We start from the raw sequence: 15,039 nt of genomic DNA, 5'->3' as shown, positions 1-15,039 counted from the left end.
ATGGTTTGCGGCTGGGAGGTGCAGTTGTTTGTTGCGAACCAAGCGTAGGTGTTCTGCAAAGCGGTCCCCAAGCCTCTGCTTGATTTCCCCGATGTAGAGGAAGCCACAACGGGAACAGCAGATGCAGTATACCACATTGGCGGATGTGAAGGTGAACATCCACTTGATATGGAAAATCTTCTTGGGCCAGGGAAGGGGTTGAGGGGGGAGGTGTAGGGGAAGGTGTACTTCAATTAAATTGCAATGGAACACAATATTTTATACTTGCCTTTAAAATTAAGGGAAAAAAATGTTAGGGTCTGGACTATCTTAATATATTTGAAGGGGTTTTGGTCTGTTCCTTAACATGGTCCTGAATCCTTCTAAATATGTCTAAGTCTGACAATGTCTCATACGCAAACAGCAAATAATCTTACCGATAAGTTTTATTGATGAAAGTTTACAAGCTGTCTGAGCATTTACCTAAGTTCAATTTATCCAGAACCAATTTCCAAAAATATAATGCTTCTTATCTTCTGTATGGTAAGATAAGCATTACCTTGCATTTTCTTTGGCTTTCTTTTTAAAGAAAGTAATCCAATGTTACATACCAAAGATATCTATGCTTAAACAGCATTCACGTCCACAACTTTAGGAGAGAGCTTTATTTCAGTAAAATGCTGCTCGAACCTCGTACATCATTGTTTGTCAGCATCCCATGATCCAAACCCAATTAAATCTTAACTAACATATCCATCACCTATTCCTTCATTCCATTAGATCTCAGGCATTCTTACAGACCACATTAAGAGATGCTATTTAAGATGACACCAGAAGCGACATATATTAACACACAGGGCCTTGTTCTCTGGAATTAGAATGAACGTATGCCTGTTTTACCTTAACAAAACAGCGATTTGCTGGTTCTGTGCTCAATGTGATGCACTGATAAATTAGCCAACTTCCTTGTTTCAAACCTAAACAAAGTCTGGCAGTGAAATTGCATTCACCTTTAAACAGTGAATTCACCACAGCAACTCCTTTACCAATCAGAATCTACTTGAAAACCAATCAGCACTCTCTTCTTATATAGTATAATTATATATCTCCCTTTACTTTGGTATTATTTGTGAATTGTCCTGTTAAATGCAGTAGTAAAAGATTTGACAAAATTTATTATTCTTCAGTATCACAATTTATTACTTAAGAATTCACCTCTGCTCACAGGGGTAGAGGTGCATGATACATAATGTATGTGTACAAAAACAAAAGTTAATGAATAAATAAAGACTTAGCTCCAGTGTTATGTCCTTCACTGCCTCTTTATCGGAGTTCAACAGTTTCTATGGTGGGAGTTAAAATCTATCTCTGGATCATGACTTCAGATCTGCAATAACTAACAACACATCCAGTGGCATAATCACCATTCTATGGCAGCTTCTGCCTGAAGCATTCTCCTTTGTTCCATGTCTTCAGTCACGACCTAGCCTGTCGTGTCCCCTTTACATACAGAGAGGGTGCCATATGGTTGAAAGATTGCAAATATTACACCCTTGTTCAAATAAGGATGGAAATATAAGGCCAGTAACAACGTCAACCAGTTTATCCTCAGTGCTGGAGAAGGTTTAGAAATGACAATACAGGACAAATTTAACAGTTATCTGGACAAATGCGGACTAATAAATCCAGGTGAGATTTCTTAAGAGCAAGTTATGGAGAACCAAAATGTTTAAGTTTCTAGATTTACAAATCACTGGTCAATATACACTGGTCAATCCAATATTTTTCAGGCAAATCTAGATGACCTCCCAATTGTCTATATTGGAATCTATTTGTGACAGTTATACATATTAAGATACTCTCTCGATATCTCAGAAATGTTATATTTCCTTCTACACTGCTTACAATATTGTCTATCTTTTTAATGATCAGCAATCTTTGTAATCAGATCAATAATTTGCCTTCAATTTCATGTGCTCAGCTTTTGATGGTAATAGTTTATGAGGGACTTTATTGAACGCCTGCTGGAAGTCCATATTAATGACATCTGTAGGTATTCTCATGTCCTCTGCTAATTCGTTATTTGCTCAAGCAAGCACCATAATATTGAGCTAATATTAATATTAGACCAAAAGACCTTTACTTTCATCCTTGTGGTAATTTTTTGGTTTTCATTCAGAAATTCCATTTTGTGTTGGTAGTGAATTTTCCAGAGAGAGGGTGGACTTCAACTTCTGAGTTAACAGAAAATGTACAATTGGAAATCAATTTGGATGTATCGTAAAACAAGCTGATTTTGTTGTAACAATGTTTGCACTGCATTAAAATTAAATTTCAGGCCTTTTATGGCCCGATTCTGTGTTTTGATATAGCAGCATTTTAAATGAAATAGAGTGTTAACAACAAACATCTGATTATGTTATACACAACACTAGAAATTTGTATGTATGGTAGAAAGAAGAAATTGCAATTCTGAAAAATCCAATCAATATGCAGCCCCAAATTAATAACTGCATTTACTTGCATACTCAATCATAAACACAGCCAAGAAAGGAAACCCTGAAATTCACAAGCTAAGTTCAACTTGCCTGCTTAACAAGCATAAAGTATACCATGCACTCTATGAAAAAAAACAGGGAATTTTGGTGTCCTGGTCAAAATTCCGTCCTGCATTAAAAAGTGTGACTAGTAACAATTTGTGCCTTGGTGTGTGCAAACGACAGCCACGCATAACTAAATAATAACAGCAACCACAAAGGTACATGAAGTGCTGTCTTGAACACTTGATGCGTTGCTACATAGATGCAAATCATTTCTTTTCATTTATGATTCATTCATCAATGGAGTAACCTTATGACAAACCTCTTACTTTTCATAAATTCAATTTGCTCTTTATAGAGAACAAATCATACTCCCTATGTAAGTTATCTTGCGAGCCACATTCACATTTGAGAAGAGACAGGCCATTTGATTTTACAATTTAGATAGCTGCTACCAGGCTTAGGAAAGTGGCTAAGTTTATTTTATTTTCCATTTCTCCCCTACCCTCTTTACATCAAAATCTGTAACTGTCTGAACACTGCTGGGCTCATTCCCAATGACACATCAGAATTTGAACTCATAATATGTGAGGCAGAAGGTGAGTTTTGAATCCTCTACTTCCATTTCAGAGCAAATTAGAGCCTTGTTTCAAACCTGCACTGGGTTCAAGAACTTGCCACCAGAAATAAATATTTGATCTTCATTGTCTACATTGTGTGATAAGAGGGTAATTCCACTTTTCAAGAAGTAAGTTTCTACCACAAATGACAGATTCTAATTTAAGCTTCAGTTGAGGCAAGTAAAAATTGGACGCTGATAATTGCTTAAAAGAAGGTTCGTGTTTGGATATCTACAGGTCAATGGAGGAAAGAGGCAACTGTGAAACAAACCTGGTATTAAATGATCACACTGGTGACATTGTGATTTCGGATGCGGCAAAAATGAAATAATCAAAAGAAAGTAGGTAAATGAAATTTTCTGTCTGGAAAGCTAAAATAAAGTAGCTAATAGTTGAAAAAGAAATTGCAAAATAGTAAAGGTGATAGCACTACTGATCCCACACATAAAATAAGCAACAATTTGCAGGAATTTTAATATGATTCCAGAAAATAAACAAATAGAAACAAAATATTGAAAAGCTTTAGATAAATCTGCCTGATCCTATCCACCAGATACAATGTAGTTCTTGTCTATGTGGATAAGGGTCAAGATTGGTGACTAGTTAGGAGAAGGAAAGCCAATAATTTGATTAATAAGCACGATTGACATTCTCAGAGAATATGCTGTCTGCCTAATCTGTGGGAAGTTTCACTTCATACCACCTTGAAAATATATTGAAGATGATAAAGGAGGAATCTGTGGCTGATTTGGGGCCAATAACATAGGAAAGATTAGATTATGTCATGAACATTCCATTCCTTTCGTCCCCCTGTCCCTCATTAAATTATTTAATTCACTTGAAAAAGAAATAATAATCTAAAAGCTAAGAGCTGGGGCAGACAATTCAGCCCTTCAAGCCTCCTCTGTCATTTAATATGATCATGGTTGATCTGATAATGCTCAACTTAACTTTTCTGGGATTTTTTTTCCATATGTACCTTGCTTTCCTGGCTGATTAAAAATCTCTCTGCCTCAGCCCTTGAACATTATTAAAGAACAGCTTCAATAGCCTTCTACAGAATTCCACAGATTCCCTACCCCGGTACATTCCGTTGCTCCTCAACTTTGTTTGCTGCTAAATTATTTTCTAAATCCAGCTCTACATTCACTCCTTTGTAATTATCCTTATTTAAGCCAGGCACAATTGATTCTGAGAAGTTCCTCCTCTCAAACTGAATGCTAAAGTCTGCCGTGTTATGGTCACTCTTTCCTAGGGGATCTATTACTGTTATATCATTTATTAAACCTGTCTCATTACATCAGATCCAAAAATAGCCTGACTACAGATTGGATTAACGACATATTGATTTTTCTGATGAAGGGTCTAGGCCTGAAACGTCATCTTTTGTGCTCCTAAGATGCTGCTTGGCCTGCTGTGTTGTTCCAGCTCCACACTTTGTTATCCTAGAATCATATCGAATATTTAGTCAGCTTGGATGAGTTGGACCAAGGGGTCTGTTTCCATGCTATACATCTGTAGCATTCTACGATAGGAATTAGGTACAAGCCTCCTAAAAGTGATGAGGATGTGAGGAAAAAAATAAATCAGGCGATTGAAAAAACATGAAAGAAAGGCAGTATTGAAATAATCATGGAAAATATTTTCAATATGTAGGTGGACTGGGAAAATCAGGTTCTTAGGGGATCCCAAGGAAAGGAATTTGTGGGGTGTCTGCAAGATGATTTTTTTTGAGCAGCTTGTGGTGGAACCTGGGAACAGGCATCTGGATTTGGTGATCTGTAATGAGGCAGATTTGATGATGGAGGATAAGGTAAACAGGCTCCTCGGGGGCAGTGACCATAACATGATAGAATTCATTCTGAGTTTGAGAAGGAGAAGCTGCAATCAGATGTACTGATACTACAATTATTTAAAGTACCTATCTAAGTACAAAGAATGAAGGAGGAGCTGGCCAGAGTTGATTGGAAGGGTATCCTAGCGGGCAAGATGGTAGAGTAGCAATGGCTGGAGTTTCTGCGAGCAATCCGGGCGCAGAGCTGAAATTCATCACAAGGAAGAAGAAACATATTAGTGATAGAACAAGGCAAACATGGCTGACAAAGGGAGCCAGGGAAGCATAAAAGCAAAAGAAAAATCATACAACACGGTGAAGATTAATGAGAAGCTAGAAGATTAGGAAGCCTTTATAAACCAGTAGAGAGATGAAAATGAAATAGGAGGTTAAGCTAGCTAATAATATAAAAGACAGCTGCACAGTTTTCAGGATGGAAGTTACCAGCTGCACGCCAGAACTTCAAGAGAGTCAGGCAGCAGAGGAGAGCACAGTACCAACAGCAAGGAGAAGGCCCTGGGGAAGCTGAAATATCTGAAGGTGGATGAATCACCTGGACCACACGAACTACACCCCAGAGTTCTGAACTAGATAGCTGAGGAGATTGTGGAGCCATTGGTGGTAACCTTTCAGGAATCTCTGGAGTCGGGAAGGGCCCCAGCAGACTTGAAAATGGCTAATGGAACAGTCTTGTTTAAGCAGGGAGGGAGGCAGAAGACAGGAAATGACAGGCCAGATAGCAGTACCTTCGTTGTTGATAAGATTTTGGAGTCCATTATTAAGGATGAGATTGCAGAATACTTGGAAGTGCATAGTAAACTAGGGGTGAATCAGCATGGCTTCATCGATGGGAGGTCATACCTGACAAATCCCCCTTTGAGCCTGTTGACCTATATTTTCTATGTTTATATACTCTGTCCAATCCTATCCACTCTGGTTATCATTATTCAAACAGCTGCCCTATGATGCTGTCATTTCCTCTTGTTTTGTAAGCATTGTAATTCCTCTCTCCCAAATCCTCACCCCTTGAAATTAGTTGAAAACCCTTTCTATAGCTCTAGTTATTTGATTCTCCAGGATACTGGCCCCAGTATGGGTCATATGAAGTCCAATGTCCACAACAGCTCCTGTCTATGGACCGCACAGTGGCTCAGTATTTAACACTGCAGCCTCATAACACCAGGGACCCAGGTTTGATTCCAGCCATGGCTGACACTCTGTGTGGAATTTGCACATTCTCCCCATGTCTGCATGGGTTTTCTCTGGGTGCTCGGGTTTCCTCCCACAGTTCAAAGCTACGCAGGTTAAATGGATTGACCATGCTAAATTGTCCTGTAGCGCTGGATACTGTCTTGGTGGGTGAGAGAAGCCACATCATAAGCAAGATTTGGATGTCCCACTGAACTTGTTGGTGGCTGCAGTATTTAATCCAGAGTCAAACTCTTGGCCTGATATCATTTTTTTTTAACTTACATCTTTTGGCGAGCAGTGCATCAATGATGTATTGTTTAGATTTGTACAAAAGTGCTTTTCTGAAAGATATGGTAAGTATTGAAGCAATTATCAGTTCTGTACGCCTACCAGCCAAGTTACCTTTGTGTTGCCATCTGCTGATGAATTAGTCAATTGTTTTAACCAGTTGTTGACAGTATAACATGAATTCAAGCCTACACATCCTGACATTGGTTTAAAGTTTGAATCAATCTCCAAAGATCTGAAAATTTTGCCAGGATCTTTGTAGTCATTGTAAGAAATGTAGAAGCATTTTATTTTTATTAACCCTTCAAGTTCAAAAGTGAGAAGAAGTTTGATCATTTATCACCCATCATTCATCAGTTATCTGCTCATCCACAGAGTCAATGTTGATTCTTTCTTGAATCAATTAAAGTGCTGACAGAATGTCAATGGTTTTGTTAGATAGATATTGGTTAAATGTTTTCATTTCATCCTCTTCTGTATCTTTATGCTCATTAAAATGTCAGTATAGTCTTAATACTTTTCTGCTTTCTTTTTGCTGTTTTTTTTCTATTATTAAATGTTTTGCATCTTTAAAAGTTGCAGACTTGTGTAGCTGGCATTCACTTCCTTAAAAGAAGTGATGACATCACAGGCACATCCTTTTAAATTTTGCATTAATTTGAAAAGAAAAAGGCAGAATTGACTGAAAACTGAAAACAAACAAGGCCTTTTTAGTGTATTAAACTATTTTTTGCATGCTAGTTTTCTGTATTTTATACCAGGATCACTTTTTGGATCAGTGATGTTTATCAGCACTTTTAAACAGTCTTTTAAAAAAAAATAAGATGGGCTACCAGGCCGACTTTGAAGAGTTATCGAACCTACAGTGCTTTAGTACAGGTTAATCACTTTAGTTTTATTTTGTACCACTTTAATCTGGAGTGGAGTTGTAACCTCAGCCTTGGACTTAGATAGACTGATGGATGACTAAGGTTTTCGAGAAGATTTGCAGCTCGGGTTGTGGATGAGGTTGTATTCATGCTCGCCAAGCTGGTGGGTTTGGGCGCGGCAAACGTTTCATCACTCTGCTAGGTAACATTGTCAGTGTGTGTCCGGTTAACTGTTGGCGTTCTGTCCTGCTTGTTATTTATATGCCTCGGTTTGCTCCACAAATACAAGTGGGAAATTGCACGCTAAAACACACTGTATTCCAACCAAGAATGGACATCCACACTGGAACATGCCATCGCCATACAGCAACAAAACACCAGAACAAAGAAAAGGATAACCCTCAAGAAAAACTGTCCAAAATCACCCACATCAATGACATGGACAATACAGATGCACAGATTAAAAACATCTCAGACCGACCACTTACAAACAATGAGAAGACCTTCCTATTCCGTGGAGTGAGTTATAACTAAAGGAACACCAAAAAGACTGACTTCCTGGCTGCGCTGGAATCGACACTAAAGAGCAATGGACCCACGGAAGAAGTACAACAGACCATTAAACAGACAATAGCCCCAACACTGAGAAAAAAGGAAAATGGTTCTGAGGAAGGGTTACTGGACCCGAAATGTTAACTGTTCTTTTTTCTTCACAGACGCTGCAAGACCTGCTGAGATTTTGAGAAGCTGAATGGTCTACACCTGCTCCTAACAATTCATTCTTGAAAGAAGGAGCATTTTTGACAGGAAGTTTAGCAATATTTTAAATTTAGAACATAGTTGCTCACAAACTAATTCTTTCCTAAGTGTTGCAAGCCACACAATACATTTTGTGGAGGTCTCCAGTTTCTACAATTTTTATGTACACTGCAGGGAAGAAAGTAACATTTTTTCTGCAGTATCTCCAGGATACAAGAATATCACAATAATCTCAAGCTCTACAACATGCTTTAGTAGATTCTGCATTTCTCTTACTGCAATTTAGGGGTGAAGAGGGTAATTTCAGTCAACCAATTCCAGACCAGACTAAAAATGTCTTTTTCACTTAATGATCCGATCCTAACAATGTTAACAATGCCTCAAATGAAAAGTCAGCAAAGCTATGTGGCCAGTCATTGGAGTCGATTTTCTTTATCACACATGTCTTTATAAATAATGAACATGATTTTACTTTGCTCCTTATCTGTGGTATGGGTCTCAGCTTTCTGCTGTAAGTTTTCTGCTGATCCTGTGTAAATGTAAGTATGAAGATTGTGCAAAACATTCTGAAGGATAAAGGTAAAGTGGCAGATGTTATTGTCCGTTTTGAAATTAATGGCCATAAGTAAGGAGACATCTGGGTTCTCACCATTAGTTTTTGAGGAGCCAAGCAGGAACTTAAAAAGAGGATCTCAAAGTTAGAAATCTTTGGAGTTGTATACATGGTGAGAACATTACATTATTCCTGAGCAGGAATCAAACACTCAATTCAAAACAAAACTTTAGTCGTGGCAGTGATTATTTGTGGAAGGAATGAGAGTACATTTGACACTCAGAAAAAAAGTAGCAAAAGACAAGAACTCCATAATTCAATTGGGCAGGAAGAGATGTAGTCAGGCATGAAATTTCATTCCTATCTCTCTGTTGGGCGATTATCCCAGTGGTGAGACCAGGGCAGAAGAATTACCTGCTACTTGAAGTTAGTCAAAAGCCAGTTGTCAGAGGCTGAATGGAATGTCTCATTTTGCCTGAGGAGTCCCTGCACCATCATGAATGGGTCAGCTATGTGGAGCCAACATCACCTACAACAGAGCAAGGGATCAGTGTTCCAAGACATCTTTGAGTGTTTTCAACGGTGTGTCATGCCTGATACGTTATCAACTTTCAGTCAATATTTTCAAAAATAGGACACAAACAAGCTATGAAAGTTGTTGCCACAATCATGTGACCTTTGGCAGTTAAGCTACAGACCATTTCAGAGATAATAGGAAGTGCAGATGTTGGAGAATCTGAGATAACAAGGTGCAAAGCCACCACAGCAGGCCAAGCAGCACCAGAGGAGCAGGAAAGCTGACATTTCAGGCCGATACCCTTCTTCAGAAGACCCTTTTTCTCAACAAGTGGTTTGGTGAGTTTTTTTACTAGGCAACAACTATATAGTCAATTATTGCAGTTTAAATGCAGTATAAAAGGCCTGAATAGTCTTATAAACATTTGGCTTCCTATCTTACCAAACATGCCAAGTAAGATAAATGTTAAGAAATCTCAGCATAGAAATCAGAGCAGATATCTAGCAAATTCTGTTTATCTCTTGTTCCAAAGGACTTCCATGTCAAACACAGGGCACCAACATCCCATGGGTAGTGGCCCTCACAAACTACATCTGCAGGCATTGGCACTTGATATGTGCTATCCTCTGTGAACCCTCACAACACATCTCCAGTCCTCTTGAATGATGCTCTTGCTCTTCATTACCACACCTTGAACTCTGTCAGCAACTACCATTGTAATGCAGCAGGAAGGACAGTGCACATTCTGGGGCATGGACTCAATTTAAGGACAGACCAGGCTGCCTGTCTGGGCTCTACATTCACTTTCATAGTGCTCACTGACTCTGAGCATACCTCAATGCTCACAGCATCCATTCCTTGCATCGCTTTATCTTGCCTTTGTGCACTTTGCCACCTTGGCCAGAGCTATCAGGATACATTACTTGTGTCTTGCCATGCTACTTAGCATTTACACAAAGACTGGAAGCTTGTCATGATTATCATCAAGGCTCAATCAGGGACAATTTTCACTGATGGCATCCTGGCAAAGTAAACCAAGAGTAGCCTTCATTACCAATGCAGGGCTTGGACATGTTCAATCTCTCAGTACCCATACTAATTGGGCATAGTCAATGTGCTCACCAGTTCTGGTCACCCTGTTGAAGAAGGATATTATTAAGCTGGAGAGGGTTCGGAAAAGATTTACCAGGATGTTGCCAGGATGTGGAGGGTTTGAGCTATGGCAGAAGTTGGATAGGCTGGGACTTTTTTCACTGGGGAATAGGAGGTTGAGGGGTGACCTTGCTGAGGTTTATAAAATCATGAGGGGCATATATAAGGTGAATAGCGGGTGTCTTTTCCCCAGGATGGGGCATTTCAAAACTAGAGGACTTATTTTTAAGGTCAGTCAGGAATGATTTTAAAAAGACAAGGGGCAATGTTTTTATACTGAGAGTGGTTCATGTATGGAATGAACTTCCAGAGGAGGTGGTGGATGTGGATACAGTTACAATGTTTAAAAGACATTTGGATAAATACCTGAATAAGAAATGTTTGGAGGGAAATGGGTCAAGCGCAGGCAGGCAGGATTAGTTTGGTTTGGGATCATGGTCAATATGGGCTGTTTGGACCGAAGGGTCTGTTTCTGTGCTGTATCACCCCAAAAGGGAAGACGAGTTGAATGTGAGGCAGCTCATCTCCTATTGTTATTCTTTCTGCCCTTCAGGTGGATGCTTTACCTCCCAAAATGAGGTGGGTATTAAGAAAGATGAAAGTGGGTGCTATAGCTGTCAATTTCCATCCATGTGGGGAGATGGTGAGTGAGTCAATGGCACCAGGACATGTAGTGTTAGTGGTGTTGATGTTTGGGGTGGGTGAGAGTGAGTGAGGGCAGATGTTGTGGGCAGTAGTGACAGTGGGAGAGCATAAGCCTTGGTGAGAGATAGGTGCCACAGCTGTGTGTGTGTGTGTGTGTGTGTGTGTGTGTGTGTGTGTGTGTGTGTGTGTGTGTGTGTGTGTGTGTGTGTGTGTGTGTGTGTGTGTGTGTGAGAGAGAGAGAGAGAGAGAGAATGTGAGGGGTCAGAGAAAAGATGATGGTACTTGCACAGGCGGAGTGCCAAAATGCATTGTCTACAGTGAGATAGCAAGAACTGCAGATGTTGGAGCCACAGATAACACAGTGTGGAGCTGGAGGAGCACAGCAGATCAGGCAGCATCAGAGGAGCAGGGAAGTTTTTGTTTCAGGTCTGGACCCCTGTTCTTTTTCTGAAGAAGAGTTCCGACGCAAAACATCACCTTTCCTATTCCTCTGATGCTGCCTGGCCTGCTGTGTTCCTCCACATGGCTTGAGATTTCTTGGAACAAGATGGCAATCTTACAACAGGATGGCTGCCACTCTTGGTCCTGAGGAGGAGAAGACCTCCATTTGCACCATCCCATCCAGCAGGACCTTCAAGTCCCTGCCCACAAAGGGGACACCTGATTACCCCCTGCGATGTCCAAGGTAAATGTCAAGGCACCATGAAGGCGGCTCTGGGCTAACAGTTAATTGTGTCTTACTCCAGCAGTAGGGGTTTGTTCCGGGAATGATGCAAGGTAAGATGAGACTAGAATCAGACATGCCGGACATCATAGGGACAGAGTGGGCGATGAATGAGAGTAATTTATTAAGATCCAGCAATAAAGCTTGCTTGGCCTTATGGTGAAGAACACACCAAAAGTAGCTGACAACACTTGAAGTTAGACAAAACAAAATACGAGATTTAGTCCAAAATTCTTGATGTTATTTTTTGTCTTGACCTGTGATTGATGGCTGAACTTTGACTTCAAACAGGTTTATGTTTATGCTCTTATTAGAAACACAAACACGTATTTTTCAAGCCCTTTGTGGCTATAGCTATTCATATCCTGAAGTGCTCTTACACACAGCTGAACATTCTTTTTCCCATCGTCAATAACCCAGTTTTAAAAATCTATTAACCAATAGCAGTAAATCACCCATATTCACTGATTGATCACTTTAGATGCAAAACCCATTACGAGCAATGCAGATCATCAAAGGTGAGGGAGAATTATGGAGAGGGGGAGAGGGCTAGATCGCAATAGGGTTAGAACGGGAGATAAAGCACTCCACCCTCTGCATTGCCCATCCCTCTCTAACAGCATCAAGAATATTGGTGGACACATCTCCTGGCTGTACATTTTGTCCCTGATATTATCCTCACATGTCTTCAGTTGCTCTGATGCAGAAAGCTGTTGAGCGCCTGCCACCCATGGGAAGGTTCCTTAATTTTGCAGAGTCAAACTTCTGACAAGCCCTGAATAAATTTCACTGGCCTATTTACTAACGTGTGTGAGTTTGGAGGCCGGCATTGCCCCCTATACTCAGGAAAATTGATGGGACTAGCTCTGTAGGGGAATGTATGCCACCATATAACATTGTTTTCTTTTCAGTGGTCTGCCTCAATTCTAGTCCAAATGAGGTCACAGAAATTCAGCCCATATTCCATAAACTCATGCTTCTGCTACGCACCAACAAGCCACAATATAGACGCAATTGTTTTTTTTCCAGGAAACTGTTGTAAACCTCCAATGGCCCAAACATAAAGTACAGCTGAAGCATTTTTAATTTGGTCTATATAGCCCCGGGATTCTGAAATGTGACTAATTCAAGTAATCCACATTGAGATCTTTGAGACCACACAATACTTCACATTCCTCTTTTGTTTTCGCACTTAATTGTGTTTTCTTTTTGCTTTATCGATTTCTTCATGCTGTTTTCTCTGAGAAAGCAGAAATCTGATTAGTGAAGTTGAACGACCCTTTTCAAAATATGCACACAATGCAATGTGAAAAGATGGATGAGGCAGAAATATTTCTGAGCCATGCTGTACAAGTATTTAAGGTTTTTTTTGAAATGTGTGACTTTCACTGCTGTATGCTTTCCCAAAATCAACAAGACATGAAGAGGAATTTTGAGATGTCAGCTGTGACTCAGACGATACCATTCTGACTTTGAAATCAGAAAGTTGTGGCTTTGAGTCTCATTGCAAGGACTTACATTTCACAATATCTAAAGCATGGCATCATGACCAACTCGTAATAAGCCACAGAATTATCTTCCCAATTCTTATTGCTTTTTCTCTCTAAGGTCTCTATCTAGTTTTGCCTTAAATGCCAATTAATTATTCCTTGGCTCAATGCCTTCCATAATATTTGGGTAGGAAAGTTTCTCCAGAATTCCGTACTGGAATTTATTAATGACATCTTATGTCCATGGTCAAAAACAGAAGTTGCTGGCAGAGCTCAGCAAGTCTGGCAGCATCTGTGAACAGAAATCAGAGTTAACATTTCGGGTCGAGTGATCCTTCCTCAGAACCTACCAGGTGCTGCCAGACCTGCTGAGCTTTTCCAGCAACTTCTGTTTTTGTTTCCTTTTTTTTAGTCATTCGTGGGATGTGGGCATCGCTGGCCAGGCCAGTATTTCTTACCTATCGCTAGTTGCACCTTGAGGAGGTGGTGGTGAGCTGCCTTCTTGAACCTTTGCAGTCCACCTGCTGTGTGTTGACCCACAATGCTGTTAGGAGGGAATTCCAGAATTTTGACCCAGTTACAGTGAAGGAACAGCGATATATTTCCAAGTCAGGATGGTGAGTGACTTGGAGGGGAACTTGGAGGTGGTGGTGTTCCATGTATCTACTGCCCTTGTCCTTCGAGATGGAAGTGGTCATGGGTTTGGAAGGTGCTCTCTGAGGATCTTTGGTGAATATTTGCAGTACATCTTGTAGATAGTACACACTGCTGCTACTGAGCATCAGTGGTGGAGGGAGTGGATGCTTGTGAATGCAGTGCCAGTCTGCTTTGTCCTGGATGGTGTCAAGCTTCTTGACTGTTGTTGGGGCTGTACTCTTCCAGGCATGTAGGGAGTATTCAATCACAATCCTGACTTGTGCCTTGTAGATGGTGGACATGCTTTGAGGGGTCAGGAGGTGAGTTACTCACCACAGTATTCCCAGTTTCTGGCCTGCTCTTGCAGCCACTATGTTAATGTGGTGAGTCCAGTTGCATTTCTGGTCAATGGTAACCCCCAGGATGTTGCTAGTGAGAGATTCAGTGATGGTAACACCAGTGAATGTCAAGGGGCAGTGGTAAGATTGTCTCTTATTGGTGATGGTCATAGCCTGGCATTTGTGTGGCACGAATGTCACTTGCCATTTGTCAGCCCAAACCTGGATATTGTCCAGATCTTGTTGCAGGTGAAAGTGGACTGCTTCAGTCATGAATGGTGCTGAACATTATACAATTATCAGCAAACATCCCCACTTCTGACCTTATGATGGAGGGAAGGTCCTTGATGAAGCAGCTGAAGATGGTTGGGCCTAGGACGCTACCCTGAGGAACTCCTGCAGAGATAAATCCATAAGACATAGGAGTGGAAATAAGGCCATTCGGCCCATCAAGTCCACTCCACCATTTAAATCATGGCTGATGGGCATTTCAACTCCACTTCCCTGCACTCTCCTCGTAGCCCTTAATTCATTGTGAGATCAAGAATTTATCGATCTCTGCCTTGAAGGAAACTAACGCCCCGGTCTCCACTGCACTCTGTGGCAATGAATTCCACAAGCTCACCACTCCCTGGCTGAAGAAATGTCATCTCATTTCCGTTTTAAATTTACCCCCTCTAATTTTAAGGCTGTGCCCACGGGTCCTAGTCTTCCCACTTAACGGAAACAACTTCCCAGCGTCCACCCCTTCTAAGCCATACATTATCTTTTAAGTTTCTACTAGATCTCTCCTCAACCTTCTAAACTCTAATGAGTACAATTCCAGGATCCTTAGCCGTTCATCATACGTTAAACCTACCATTCCAGGGATCATCCATGTGAATCTCAGCTGGACACACTCCAG

The sequence above is a fragment of the Stegostoma tigrinum genome, chromosome 20 (genome assembly GCF_030684315.1).
Source record: "Stegostoma tigrinum isolate sSteTig4 chromosome 20, sSteTig4.hap1, whole genome shotgun sequence".
Taxonomy (NCBI): Eukaryota; Metazoa; Chordata; class Chondrichthyes; order Orectolobiformes; family Stegostomatidae; genus Stegostoma; species Stegostoma tigrinum.
The sequence above is the reverse complement of the archived record's forward strand: the minus strand, read 5'-3'. Positions refer to the sequence as shown.